We start from the raw sequence: 15,940 nt of genomic DNA, 5'->3' as shown, positions 1-15,940 counted from the left end.
ACTGCTCTGCAGTGGTGAATCACCCCATGTCATAGTCACGATTTATTTGTTTTTGTTGTTGTGTTTTGGTAGCCACATGCTTTGTGCACGAAATGCCTACTGTGTGTGGTGTCGTGTAGAGTCGGAAAGAAAGGGACGATCAGACACTTAGACCCAACAATCGTAGAAAACAAGGCATGTCAAACGAATGATGAGCAGAAGTATATTGCGCGGTCCCACGTTTTCTGTCCAACATTTTAGGCCATATCCTACCAACTCGCATAAGTTCGCCGCTTTTTCTCGCTTCTTCTGGACTGCTCACCGACCTATAGAGCAGACGACGTTATGTGTACCTCCCAGTTGGCGTCTGATTTTTTGCTACAATTCTATAAATGACGCAACAATGAACCGAGGATGACGATGAGGGTGAACTGACGCAACAATGGATGGCGAAAAAAATGTGTTTTTGTATTAACGCTGCACCCGTTACGAAGGAGAAGTATTGAACAAGAACTTGTGAATAGAATTACGAAGGTAGAATAACAATATTGCAGCCGCTTGGCGCCGCGTTAACGACCTAAATTGTTACGTAGAATTTACATATTTCTAATCCTATACGTTGCTGATGCTTAAGAAATTTGAAGTACGTATTTTCCGGTGTATAACGCCCACCCCTAAAAACGGGCCGAATTTGAAAAAATTTCCATGTATAACGCGCACCGCAATGTTGCTACAAGCTTCTGTGCTGCCACCAGTGTACACAATAAACCAAGGCGGTGTATCGTATATGCACATGCATTATTTGAAGCACATTTAGTCAAAGACGTTAAACTCCGGTGCAACAGAGTCGGCGTCATATAGGTGGCGTGCATATGACGTCACACCATAGCTTTACCCGTGCTTTTTCCCTCTTTCTGGTGAACCGGAGCACCCTGCCTATACGCGTGCTTCTTTTCACTCTTTCTGGTGATCCAGCTTACGCAAATGCACCCCACCTATAGTATACTTCAGTCGCCTCTCCGCTTTCGGTTTCGCGTCCCTTCTCAATCACGCCAGTCTTCTGAAATGAATTCAGGATTATTGACCTTAAGCAGCATCATTAACTTTTTATGAAGTCCAGTGCCCTTTTGCCGGTTTTGTCAGCCGACCCTAAGAGATTTGGGAGAATGTCACAGCACACGCTGGAAGAGGCTAGAATTTGTACGTCACCGACCTGAGAAAGAACTCGGCAGGAAAATATTTCCGCGTATAACGCGCACCGTTAGATAACTCGCAGGAGCTCTTCAGAGCACTTTTTTTTACTGTATAACGCGCGCGTTATACACCTCGTTTTAATAATGGCCTGCACATATTGGCGTAGGCAATTGCACTCTCGGGCGAAGCAAGAGAACGCAAGAGACCGTGATGTCGAGGTATGGCGCGTTCATGATGTCCGACGTTTTCGGTAACGCGCACCGTTAGATAATTCGCAGGAGTTCTTCAGAGCACTTTTTTTACTGTATAACGCGCGCGTTATACACCGGAAAATACGGTAACGCGCTGCCGTTACGGTTTGGTGTAGAGTGAAATTAGCTAGTATTAAAATTAACTTAAAAGTCACCGAAGTAGTAACTTCGACGTACAAAACCCCGCGGATCTCTTCACCGGATACAACGTCCTCTGAAATCCTTTACCTTTTAAGATCCAGCGTACAATATCATTAGTACCTTGATGATATTAGCGCCATCCACTCTATCTCATTTACAGCCATATTGCCGTTATGCGATGCAACGGAGTAGAACAACACAAAGCGTCCTATATATTCTTGCTAATTCATTACACATCTTTCAGCGACGCAAGAGAAGGGAATCCTGGCGGAACGAGCCGTGTCTTAGCAAAATTACTGTCGATGCGGTAGGAAAATAGAAACACGAAAATGCCTTCATAATCTCCCACTTTGCTCGGGTCTTTACGAAACAGCGAGGCCTACCGCTCCAGTATCAGACTTCGCGGGGTGAGCGTTTTAATAATAACGGCCGCACATATTGGCGTAGGCAATTGCACTCTCGGACGGAGCAAGCGAACGCAAGAGACCGTGATGTCGAGGTATGGCGCGTTCATGATGTCCGACGTTTTCGGTTTGGTTGTTTCTCAGAGGGTGAACATTTTAGGTATTTCAACCCTCGATCGGCATCCGGAAAGATTGTAACTGCAACTGCTTCTGATGGTTATTCACGGATTTATTCGTGGGTGAACCTTCTATTGCTGACAAAAAGAGGCTGATACGAGACTGAATATAATGCATTTGGAAGAGTGGATGCCAGACGCAAGGAACACATGTAAAAGCTCATTTCGGCGTGTGATTTAGATCCGGAGCCATCTACAAGGTACCCGGATATGGGACCGTCGGTGCGATCGAGCTTGAGTACATTTTTGACATGACCGATGGACCGACCAACCCGATGACAAATGGTTTCCGGTCGATGGCGTGCTCGACTACTATCTTCCGGTTACATTTTTTTCTGCTACATGCGTACACGTATTACATTTTCGAATGGTAAGCAGGGGAACTATTATATGTGCAGTAGCCAGTTCGGTCAATTCCGTTGCGTTTTTGCTGGAAAACACGTTTACTTCAAGGTGTTGCAATACCTATATATGTCGATGCCTTGGCAGCTTTAATGTGCACTGCGAATCGGACAGAACCCTGCCCACCGGCTGCGATCTGTACGTGGAGTTCCGCCATATGTGCATGAATCCTTTATAGCTACACAAAATATCACCGGAATATAAGTCCATTCTAACATAGCTACGTGCAAATATGTAGAAATATACGTGTTATACTCTAAATATTAGAGATGACATGGTCAGTCCGGAAGACTTCCCGACAGTTCACATGGAATGCTGCCACTGCCATTGCCCGCCTAACGGACTATCTCCCGTCAACGACATCTACTCCTTCCTTTGAGCCAGCTATGTGGACCCTTGTGCGCCCCCTCGTTCACCCTACCATCCCGGAACTTCCAATCCAATGTACAGTCGACCCGCGTTTATCCGGACGGCCTCGTTTCCTGTGAAATTGTCCGGATTCCGGGAGAACCGGATAAGTGAAACACGAAAATCCAGCGTGATCCTAAAAGGACATTCACCATTGACACATATTGATTGACCATTACATAGAAAACTATCCATTGTCATCTGTTTCATTCTAATACACGCATCCAGTTCTTGCAAACCTTTGCTAATGGCATTAACTTGCAAAATATTGTTTTGTTGCTCGGAAATCCCCACTTTCATCGTGAGATTCTTCTTGAACACAATCGGAAGCGACGACACCGACGATGTCCTCATCTGTGATTGCAGCGCAGGGGTCCTCGTTGCGCACCTTCTCAGTCTGAGATGACCAGATTGCTCAGGTGGATTACTTTTGTGTAACGTGCAAAGTCGGCAAGGGAGAAAATTCTTCATAGCAACACCCTCTTTGTGTCAGTAAAATGGAGGCCACGACCAGGGTCCTGGACCTCCCTTGACTAGGTGTGGGCCAAGAGTCCTTCCTGGACAATGACCGGAAAACTGAAGCCGATTGTTGGGTATTAGTCACTTCTGTTCCCTGGAATTCTACCCCGAGTCCGGAAGCTGAAGTCCGGATGAACGAGGCCGAAATACATGGGGAAAAATCTGTCCCCATGCTTTTTTGTCCGGATAGCGCAGGATCCGGATAAACGAAGTCCGGATAAACGCGGGTCGACTGTATAAACTAACGTAGGGAGAGGTCGCCCCCCACTCCTGGATCCGCCACTGATCTGCCCTCTTGTAGCCTATCAGCTTGCCTTGGCACACCTCAATTCTACCTACCCCCACTGTCGTCAAATCTTCACCGATGCCTCTGTGATGCCTGACACGTCGTTTTACATCATAGATACAGATCATGAACAAGCCTACACGTTGCCCTACTCCGTGTCCTCTCCTGGGGCGGAACTGTATGCCATCCTCGCAGCCCTATCACATTGCTTACTTGCCACCAGAGAAGTCCTGGCTCGTCCTCACTGACAGCAGGGCGTCCCTCCTCCTTTTGCTGTCTTCCCGCCCCAACCTTATACATGATCTATCCAGCACGGTCATCCAGACGTACCATCAGCTCTGCGCTAATGGTCATGTGTCCTTTCTCTCCAATGGATCCCCGGCCATGTGGGCCTATCCGGTAACTCCCACGCAGACGCGGCTTCAAGACGTGCTGGTGCTGCAGCAGTTGTGACTCCTCCAACTGTACATCTACCCATTCACACACTTGGGTATTGGCTTGCCTATCATGGAATCTACCCATTCCTGCTTCGGCCAGCCGTCTGCCTATCCGCCGCCGGTGTTTTGCTTGTGCCTGAGCGTTCAGAGCTGAGGCTGCCTCCTTCAACAGTCACATGTAGTCAATCGACCCATCGGTTGACTTCTTGCACTGCACCGCCTCTGTCTCAACGTCGTCCGCACTCCACTGTTTCTATTCAAGATGGGTCAATCCAGCACTTCCCCCTGCACCAGCTGTGGAGTGAGGATTATATCCCCCATTGCATCCTACACTGCCGGCAACACCTTCTCCACCGTGACATCATCTGCCGTCGTATATTACAACTTGGCGACAGCACTCTTTCACTTGCTACCCTACTGGGTCCCATCCCCGGCCTACCCAGTTGGCCGTCACCACTGCCCTCCTCCGTTTTCTCCAAGCTTCGGGCCTTACGAACACTCTTTAATTGTGAACACTCTTTGATTGTGATTTATGTGGTTTCCTTTTGTTTTCCTCTATTTTCGTTTCTTTTTATTTCTTTTTTGGAATAGCAAGCCGACCTTTGTCTGACTGACCTTTCCTTTTCATTTAATAAACTTTCATATCCCCCCATCCCCAGCCATGGAATGCGGAGGCAACGAGGACTTCTCCAGTTAGATTACGGTCTGTAGCTACACCACTTACTTCGAGTAGTGAAGGCTTCCCACATCAAAAAGGAAGGAGTGATTTTAACCCTTTTGGGGACTACATGCATGGCCACACCCATTAATCATTTTCGTGACTAAACGCGCGGAAGTGTGTGCGAAGTGTACTGACTATTCGCAGTGCTGGGGAGTAAATTTCTGGGCAAAGGAACTAAAATGTGGAGTAACTGAAATCTATAGGGGACCTGAAATTGTATTTGCTCTCCAATATGCTCCTTTCTTTTTTCTTCTTAAAGTGCAGCAGATGGCACCATCACTCGCTTAAATTACTGAACTTGTATAAATACATGTGACGTCCCGAGGACGATTCACGTCGCCATTTTTTTCTTCTTTATCTCATCACCGTTACCCGTGGATGGTCCCCGAAGACGCGCTATGCACACCTCAATGCTCACTTCTATCGCCAAGCAAGACTCGTTGTAGGGGGACATCACTTCCTCTACAAATATTAGCACGGCGCCGTTGTTCCTTTCGCACGGAAATGTTCCGTAACCTATACCCCCGGCAGTTTCAGCCTACAGTCTTTCGGTCGGCCTTTCAATTCTGTGATCGGCCTCGGCATATCGGATTCCAGCAACATCAACCAACGTGAGCCGACAAAAGTATTGCTGGTCAACAAATGCATCCAACAACTTCGGCAATCGAACCCGCCCAGACACCGCAGAACCGCGTATGACACGGGTCCCTGGCTTTGGGTTCCGCCCAAGTCGTGTTCGGAACCGTTCGCTTTTTGTCGGGGCCTCTGCCCGTGTCACAGGTAGCGACGAACAACTTCTTCGCCGGTGTGGGCATGGCATAAGCGATACTTGTTCTTGTGTGGCCGCATCCACGTTCTTATATACAGGGTTTCCCAGAAAACGTGCTATTGAATTATAATTTAAAAAAAACTACGCCACCTAGCATCACACGGTCAACGGCATTTGTTCTTACTAGGTATTTGCCACCTCCTGATGTGAATGTTATCAAACTGAAGTTTTATTATGCTAATTATTACGAACTGAACTCTGTAGTTTGCCAAGTAAAGGTCGCTTTTTTATCCCACCAATGTAAAGCGCGTGCCGAATTTACTCAAGGTCATGATAAGCGACAGGGGCATTGAGGGGCTATGCCATCGGGAAAAATAGCCGAACATCATGCTTTCCGGAGCCCCCAGAGCATGGCGCTCAACGACTTTTTGAGCGCCTTCGTTCTGAGCCCGACGAAAGCAGGTTGCTAAACACAGCCCACAGAGCAATAGCGCTCAACACAGAGCAGAGCCCACAACATAGGGAAATGTCTACTCTACATGAGGTATGCTGCTCGTGCGTGCAGCTTATAATGTGCGTTAGCCTTCAGAAGCAAAGCGTTCTCAAAGTCCTTGTCCGTCACACTGCCATGATTATACTTCTGGCCATGATTATACGGTCATTGTTTTTGATCGTTGCCTACCACACATCGAATCGCACACACTCTTGCGTGTTGCGCGGTCACGATAATCTTGTCTTTCGAGCCTTCCGTGAAAGAGTAAAAATCGCAGACATTGTGATTGAACATTCGAAATGAAGCTTTATCCCAAATCGCATACTAAGTAATTTCAAAAGTAACTCCAAATACATTATTAGTTACTTGCAAAAGAAGTTCAACTAGAGTTACAATTACAAAATATCGAATGTAATTCTGGAAGTAATTAACCACTAAGAATGTAATTAATTACAGTGATTGAGTTACTTGTAATTAACTACAGGTCTGTCTGGTAGTAGATGTAATACACTGTGGGCAAGCCGATTTAAGAAGTATCGAATTTCTCAAATACTCATTGTCCATCTAAGATTTATAATTCTAATGTGGGCTTCATCGATTAACGCATTAACGGGACTTTAGCTCCAATCGATAAGGGGTTTACCTAGTTCACGGCCACCGTATATCCGCAACAAATGACAAGCTTCGGTGGCAGCTTTTTCTCTAAAAGGTGTCCACTGAAGGTCCCAAAAGGGGTAGTATACCCATTTTTATGCCGATGGCGCCCTGCTTTAGAAGTTTTTTTTTTCATGAAACTCATTTGAATTTTTATTCAAATAATGAGCGCCTCCCACTCATTTACACGATGCGCAGCTTGTAGGTGGTATCGGACAGATACTTGTAAAAAAGAAAGTTCTTCGATTGCTGCACCTGTTCGCGATTTATATAGCCCGGGAATTTAACTGAAACGCCTTATATATATATATATATATATATGTTTAGGGAGTGACTTTTTCAGGTTAAACCCGATTTCGCCCGGTTATCCCCCCCCCCCCCCCCCAAACTGACCTCCGACCAATTCGGGTTAAACCCGATTCCTTTCCGAATTCCAGTCACTATGAAATCCTCAAGTGACGTTTCCACTGAAGAGGAACGAAGGTCGCCACGTGTAACACATGTAAGAATGGGTCATTTACATTCCCAGCAATACACCCATATGTGTGTCGCACTGTCTATGCCTTCGGGGATTACCGCTGGAAGGTCACGATCCCGCAAAAAACAACAACAACAACAAAGAAACAAAAGAGAGAGATTAGGAAAGGACTTAATAGACAAGAGGAGAAACAGAAACACCCGATAACTCCCGAAGACACACTTATCGTCCGATTTCTCCCCGAATTACAGATTTAAAAAAAATAGCGCCCGCTTTTACCTTGTTAGGAAGGCATTTAACCCGAAAAAGTCACTCCCTATAATATATTATACATGGTATGGATGAAACCCCTTCCTTCCACACCGGAGAGTAAAAACAGTTGATAGTTCCTAGCTTTACGTCGTGAGGCAGCTGTGGTTACAAGATTAGCAGGAATAGTTATGCCTCTAATGCCATCAGGTACTGGGCAGACAATGTGTACACATCGTCCTGATAATCTTTCTCGTAAGCAGTACGTATCGAGAAATGAGTCGTCTGTCTTTTACTTTTACCGTGCCCCAGGTAACGCAAACACGCTTTCCGGATCCGCATGCGTTCCCTGCACTCACAGTAGCTTCATGATAATGAGCAGCATTCTCGAACCCTCTATTCATCGCGCAATCGTGCCAAACAAACGGTTAAAAATAAGCGAAACTTCGCGTAATGCAAGAAAATCCTTGAAACGACGCGAAGGTGTGCCGTGTTTTCGTTTCGTGTTTTTTTCTGCGCTGGAGACAGAGCAGACAAAAGCAAGCGGCGGCCGCATACGATGAACGAGAGGGAAGGCAGTTTGTGCGATGGCGCTTATCGGAGCAAGAGCAGCTTCGGATTTGATAAATCACAGCTGTCAGAACGAGCCTAGGAATTTCCGCTCCGTATTGCGGGCCGCGATGCCAGGACACGAAAATAGCGGCCCAAAGAACACGTAGCAGTGAGCGGAAAACAAAATGGTAATATGAAGAGATAGAAAGCATTTCATCGATGATGGCTTCATAGGTACGTATGTCGTCGGCTAACGTCAATATCTTTCAACGATTCGCGGCCTGTCACTCACGATGTATAGTTACGGAGAGGAAGAAGAAGAAGAAAAAAAAAGCATTTGGAAAACGAAAAAATTCGGGGTAGGTAGTAGTCGGACCACTACCGCTAGGTTTTTCCGTGAATGTACGCCTCGAAGGGGACACTGACACCACGGACATCGGTTTACAAGGTGAAAGTCTTCTCGAAGTACATGTCCGTAGCTTGCCAACGATCGTCGTCGTTTGGTGCGGAACGGACAGCGGTGCTCGTTGCTGGAGCATCTACTTGCATGGCAACTGCGCGTTCACTCCTTTGTGGACGCGTCGACTCCGAAATGGACGCAGTGTGCAGTCCTGTTCTTTGCTGGGCTTCCCGTTCGGCTTTCTTTCTCGCACGATAGGACCGACAACGCTCCACATTACTCATAGCCGGAATCATTCTATTTCTCAAGGTACGATACCTTTTATTAGCCATAAACGTGAGGAGGGGTTGAATATGTTTATTCAAAAAAAGAAAGGGTGGAAAGGTTAGTCAGGGGTAGGCCGACTTGGTATTCCCTTAAAAAAGACACACACACGCACACGCACGCACACACGCGCGCACACGCGCGCGCGCGCGGGGGCCTTAGACGCTGGTCTAAGACCTGAGCAATGACGAAAGCGCAAGAGGGTATTCGTAACTGCACCCTGGTTGTGCAGGACTGGGCCGAGCAGAGTAGCCAAAGAGGCGTTGGGGTAACCAAATTGGGCATTTCGATCTGCTGAACTTAATACCTCCACAGATGAGTTCTGCACTTTACTACAGGAGGGGGGTATATGTTTATTAGCAAAGAAACGGGGAGGGAAAGGTTAGCCTGTGGTACGGCGGCTTGCTATTCCCAGAAAAATAAAATAAATAAAAATAAAATCAAAAACAAAACAAAGAGTTGAAGAAGAACACACGGAATTAGAGTTCACCCAGAAGGCCAGACACCCGCAGGAACTGAAGAAGTGCCTTGGTCACCTCACTATGCTGTGTGGGGCCTAGCACCGTAGCTATGGAAAAGTCTTAAGATCTTGATGCGAGCAATGTGCGACCGCAGGAGAAGTAGGTGTTGCCGGTAACGGGCGCAGTGGAGCAGCAGGTGTGGAATCTCCTTCAACATCACAGGTGGGACAGATGAGTGATGGAAGGTGGTCCATCTTGAAGAGGAGCACTGGAGTCCGTGCCACATTCAGTCGAAGCCTGTGGAGCAAGGACTCTTCCTCCCTGGGGTAGCGGCCTAGCAAAGTATGGGCCATCGTCGGGTCAATCGAGCGCAGAAAAGTGTTCGTCCTGACGGCGTCATTCGTGCAGTAGCAGCGAATGGCTAGCCGGCACACAGACGGAGTAAGCGGAACGGAAGCGACAGACTCAGCTGCACGGGCACGCCTGGCCGCGGAATCGGCGAGGGCATTCCCCAAGATACCAACGTGGCCAGGAATCCACTGGGACCACACACTGTGGCCTAGAGACGACAGCATGGCGTACAGGCAAAGGATCTCAGTGCAGATGTCGTTGATCACTTTGGGTGAATACGATGCCAGGGCCTCCAAGGCTGACTTACTGTCGGAAAGGATGGTCCACGCTCTTGGTGTCGACGAAGAGATGTACCGCAGGGCGATGGCAAAAGCTTCTGCTTCGGTTGATGAGAGCGCGGGTAGGACCTTGAAACCGCGCTCGGATGCATCATCAGGAACATAAAATGCAGATGATGAGCCATCAGAGTACACTCAGCCGTCAGTGTAAACCTCGGTTCGATTCGAGTGTAGGGAGTGTAGATGTTGCAGCGTGAATTGACATGCCACAACAGCTGGTACGTGGCTCTTTTTCGCAAGACCAGGAACGGATGTGTGCAGGGGAAGGGGGGGGGCAGACATACGGTCTATCGGCTCCGTATAGGAGACCGAGGTATGCGATGGTGGGATGTGGCATTGTAAGCGCAGAACTTGGCCGTACGCAAAAGCAGGGAAACGCTGCGTAACATCTCGAAGGTGGTGACATGGGTGTCGTACAAGACAGCGTGTGTAAGTTCGGAGGGTTGCCGCGTCCCGGCGGATAAGCACGGAAGGTTCCCGCGCTTCCGCGATAGGTTTCCTTGGTCCTTGGGGCTCCCAAGCAAGTGCGCAGGCTACGAGCTTGAAGGCTGAGCAGTTGCTTTTCCTTGAAGGGTGAAATACCGTACAGCAAAGGCAAGCAATAGTGTAAAGTGCCCATAATCAGAGAGTTGTGTACCTGGAGGAAGTCTGTGCAAGAAGGACTCCAAGAGGACCCACAGAGACGGCGAAGCACGTTAATGTAAGAGCCTGTGGTGGTACAGAAGGCAGTAATCTGTCATGACCATGTTAGGCCCCGATCAATGACGCCGCTAGATACTTGTTCGAAGGAACAAACGGCAGTTGGGATCCTGTCAAAAAGAAGGGGTAGCTGCAGAATGATCGCCGCGTGAATGCCATAGGCACGGCTTTGGTTGGCGATACCGATAGCCCTCGGTCAGCAAGATATGACACAGTAGCGTGCAGGGCAGATTGCAGGAGGCGTTGTATGGTCACGGCGCAAAGCAGATGTCCATATGCAAATATCATCCGCATATCTGTGATGTGGGCATGATGAGGCAGTTGAAGGGGCAGGTGCGCCATAACGACATTGAACAAGAGGAGGCTCAAGACGGACACAGGATACGTGGCACTATCGCCCTCTCGTGTACAGACAAACAAAGATCTGTCCAGAAGAAAATCGCGTAGCCATGATAGTGTGCAGCCACCCGGCCCGGCCTCCTGAAGCGATGTAACCACAACGCTGTGAAGAACACTGTCGTAGACATTTGCAACTTCAAGTAAGAGGGCTGCACTGAGGAGTCCTTCGGACTTCGCTTGTTACACAGAGGGGGCTATTCTCTGATCTTCGTGGGCGGAATCCGACCATGACCTCAGGGTAGAATTGTGTAGTTTTGAAGTACCAGTTCAGCCGCGCGTATACCATGCGCTCCATAACCTTCCCAACATAACTGGTGAGAGCGACTGGACGAAAGGCGTCTAGAGCGTGCAGGGATTTGCCAGGCTTCAAAAGAGGCACCACCATCGCAAGGTTGCAATCACCTGGGAATACTCCATCTCGCCAGCAACGGTTGTAGATTAGCAGCAGTGTACTACGGGCACACTGGGGGATATTCTGGAGCGCTTTGTAGGTAATGCTATCAGGCCCAGGAGAAGTATGGGAGCGGGATCTCCGAAGCGCAGTGTCTAACTCGTGGGGGGAGACGGGAGCGTCCAAAGAGGGCTCCTGCGAAGTGTCCAGGACAACCGCGACGCAGAGGTGCATTCGCTCAAAAAGGGCCGCCAACTGGCGACCCCGAGAGTCCCAGTGCGTGCTGCCCCAAAGATCGTGGTGCGCGTTGAAGTCCCCACACAGGACATAGGGAGGGGGAGGTTGTTAAGTATGTCTTAAAGATGGCGCACACTATAAGTAGACGCAGAGGGCAGGTATAGCGAGACGACGGTCACGTTCATGGACGCAAGACGCACAGTACAGCTGACGTACTCGCCCGTACCAACAGGTTGCAACGGTCGGCCGATGACAGCTAGGTAGATCGGTAAGAGTGCTGCCAAACTGCGCGCTTCATCAGGCCGGGAGACGAAGGTTGTGCAGCCGGACAGACGAAAGTTGGCGGACACCAGGCTTCCCAACACACATATGAGGGGAAATGTATGCCGCCAGACAAGCTGGCGGAAGTCGGGGGCTTTAAACGGCAAGCTCCTCGTGGTCCATTGAAATATGGCCGTCGACGGATACGGGGCTCCTGCGCAGCGGACTCCGCTGCTGGTTGTTATAGTCGGCGGGGAAGCCATACGTGAAGGACCTGCACATAGCATGTGCAGATAAGAACAACCACAGCTGCAGAGAACGTCCAACAGGTGGCTTGGGTAGTGGAGGGAGAAGCAGTGACCAATAACGTGAAGAAGAATAGAGATGAGTCGGTAGGAAGGCAGCGTCGCCAGGGGGTAACATTGTGGCAGACAATTAGGTCGCAATTAAGAGCTATGACTGTGCCTGCGGCTTCGCCGAGGGCCGACCACAGTCCAATGGGTAACATAACTCCCATCTTCCGACGAGGGTTCTTCCATGCAGGGCACAAGGTCCACATTGAGAACAGTAGCGTTCGAACGTTCAGAGACAGCGCTGGAGGAATGAGTCTTGATTGCCTTGACGGAGGCACCAGCTGGCAACGTGTAGGGCTTCCGCTTAGAGGAATGCTCCTGGTAATCCATGGTATCTGGTATCTGCCTAGGTAAAAAAGCCAGGGTCAACAGCCCCGTCCTCGTCTGGGATGGGCGTCGTAGGGGCAGCTTGTATAGCAGAATCGGGCGCAGAGGCTGCAGCGTCCAGGGCAGCATCAGCGGCAGGAGCTGCCAAATCCAGAGGACCGGGGTTATTGGGAATCCCCGCAGGGAGGCCGGGGTCACAAGCCTCCATAGGAGATGCAGCTGTCACGGCAGCGGCATAGGACCGAGGGCAGCGAGCAGCCTCATGACCGAAGCGCCTGCAGCTAGAGCACTGAGGAATGCTGCAGTCACGGCGAATATTGGTTTCGTTTGGTTTTAAGGAAAGAATTAAATGGAGACGAATGACACGACGAATACGACCCAAAACCGTACACCGAAGACACAGTTGGGGTCTGTTTTTGCATAACATCAACACTTGGCAGCCTCTAATGAAGATGAGATGCGGGATGTCCGTGGGCGTGACATCCCTTTTCAAACAGAGCCGATATGGCCAAGATCTGGATCTGACCAGGTAACTTTATTGGCTTCCTCTACGTTGCCGTAGTTGACAAAGGCAACGCGGATATCCTGCTCAGTGACGACGGAGGGCACCCAGTTCAGTCGCAGAGTAAGGACGGGGTTCGACGCCTCGAGCACCAGACATGTCTTTCCCTTGACAGTCACCAACCTGTTCGACATGAAGTTGGACATCGCCACAGCGGTCTTAAATTGTAGGAGCCACACGTGGAATTGACTAAAGTCGGCCACGTCGGTAAACTGGAGGAGTGGACGAAGGGCGACCTTGAAGTCCGCACTTTACTGCAGATTATCTTAAATTGTATCCTGTAGAGCTGTATACACGAATCGACTCTAACTTACGGCAACGCAAACGAGACAGGTGCGCTCGGCAAGACGACAGAGTGAATCACCCTTATGGCAACTTCAAACGCGTACCGCGCCCGCGGGGAGCTGAGGGGAAGGTCGAGGCTGGTTTCGTTATCGCCTTTAACCTTCCAGAGATCAGAGACTAGGAGTTTCAGCGGTGGGGCCCGGTTGGGTGCCCCACCCCTTGGCCTCGTAATTTCTTATTGAGAGTTTGAGTGACGAAAGTGACAGTTTTCGTGTCCCTTGGCTTTCCTAGAGTAACTAAATAGAGAGCAGAGTATAGCGACGCTGAGCCACGCAGGCATGCGAGCCTGCCATCTTGTGTCCGGCGCGGCTGCGTCGCCTAGCAATGGGACGCCAGTCTCCTCCTCCTCCGCCGGAAAACAGCGCGCAGGCGAGCCAGCTCGCAACCAAGGAAACCGGTTTGGGATTGAGGGGACTCAACATGGACGACGCGTTCTTGGAAGGTTAAACCACGTGACACGATCGGCCCAATCGCTGACACCGAACGGCGGCTCCGGCGCGGAAAAGGAATGCGGTACTCTGTACCCCTATTTAGTGACTCTAGGCTTTCCAGGATGCCACCCTACCTCGGTACCGATTTTAAAGACGTATTCACGTCAAAATGGTGTGTATGACGATATCAATTTTGGCTCTGTGATATTAGTTGATTGGTTGGGCCGGCATCAGCCCCATCTCATCATCGTATCTTTATGTGTGTGTGTGTGTTGTTATTGATGTTTCTTACGTCATCGTATTCAGACTGGCAACTGGTAGTTATGTGAACTGCTGTTCTGTTAGTGGTCCTTTATTGAGCGCGAGTATGTATTTTTCTTTTTTCAGGTGAGTGCAGGTTCTGTTGTCAAGCCTAAATGTTGATGCCATCCTGGACGGCAGAATGAAACGTAAGAGTTATATCACTTTTGTCTGCATACTTCTGACCAGCGGAAAATAGGATGTGTCCTGTTAAAGTGGGATCACATGCGCTACCCGGGTGTCACCACACAGTTCCAAGTCAATGGCAGTCTGTAGCATCCTATGCCCGCAAAGTCTTCAGTGCGACAAGCGTGCCCATTTCACCTCTTCTATTTGCACCTAACATTGAGCCGCTGTGTCGATCAGTCGTAGGAGATCTCTATGTTCACGGCTTTCGAAAACATGCATTTCAAGTCAAAGTCCTTGCGTATGCAGATAAGGTATAATAACGCTATCCTACAGTTGGCAATACAACGCTATTCTGTGGAACAGTTGGTGACATCCATCACGTGCGAAGGTTTTGTGATGCTAGTGTCGCCCATATTAGATGGTCTAAATGCAACGGGTCATGGCTAGGGCTGTGGAATTCTACACCAAGCTTCCTTGCAAACCCGTCGTGATCTACGCCAGCTCTCAACTATTTGGGGATTGAGCTGAATTGCCGAAGCTCAGTGCCTTTCTGGACATCTTTTTTGACTCGCCTATACGCCACGTGGAGTCTACCTGGAGTCTTTGGAATACATGGAAATATATCGTAAAAAATATACTTGGAAACGGCTATACCGCGATCTTTTAGATTCGTTATTCCAACCCCTAATGTATCGTACGATGTTGAACTCCAGCCTGGGGGCTTAATCGCTTCATCGTCGTTACGGTCGTTACAAGCTAACGAGTGGCGGGAAATTCAAAAAGGCGGGCGGGAAATTTAAAAAGGTGGGCACGTGATAAAACACGTGCACGGCGCTCTTCGCGCGATACGTGAAGGCCGTGGTACACGTCACGCGCAATGTGTCACGTGCCTACCTTTTTGAATTTCCCGCCTGTCGTTACGACCGTAACGACGATGAAGCGATTAAGCCCCCTGGTGGGATGTGCTCCGGTGTGTTAGGTGCATGCTCGTGAGCTCAAAGTGCAAAAGTCTGAACTCGGGCAACATTTGCACTATGGAGTTTGTCCACTTGCTGGCCTGCATCTACATCATAGAGCAAAGGTAAAAACTTTCTTCTACCGTTTGCACACTGTAACGTTACCGCTTCGTGCGTGACTTCGCGACAGAGTATTCTGGTTAAATTTCCCACCTTTGACTTTTGAAGAAAGCCACTGAACACGTAGAACAAAACAAAAGGGCACAAACGAGCTAGTGTACATTAGAGAGTTGTAACAATTTCTTGAGTCTGAGGCAAACGACACGGACGGGAAGCACACAACTGGACGACACGAGACCCAATGAGTCCCATGTCGTCCAGTTGTGTGTCGTCACCCTCCATTCAACACGTTTTTATATCTTGGAAGTGCTATTTTCTTCTTGGACGTCTTCCAGCGCACTTTCCAGAAAGACATCTGCTTGAGTCCTCCTGCTATTTACTCCCTTCCAATCAAGCTTGTACGCGACTTGCTTTGGATATTCTACTCCTGTTGGGATTATATG

At 49.1% G+C, this 15,940-nt stretch overlaps 1 protein-coding gene across 1 annotated transcript in view; it reads left to right on the top strand.

Moving 5' to 3' along the window:
* LOC135377550 (Kv channel-interacting protein 4-like) overlaps window positions 1-15,940 on the top strand; it is a 320,766-nt gene that overhangs the window by 86,245 nt on the left and 218,581 nt on the right. The gene's annotated exons all lie outside the window — the stretch shown is intronic.

Source organism: Ornithodoros turicata, chromosome 1, assembly GCF_037126465.1.
Source record: "Ornithodoros turicata isolate Travis chromosome 1, ASM3712646v1, whole genome shotgun sequence".
In the NCBI taxonomy this organism is placed as follows: domain Eukaryota; kingdom Metazoa; phylum Arthropoda; class Arachnida; order Ixodida; family Argasidae; genus Ornithodoros; species Ornithodoros turicata.
The sequence above is the reverse complement of the archived record's forward strand: the minus strand, read 5'-3'. Positions and strand labels throughout refer to the sequence as shown.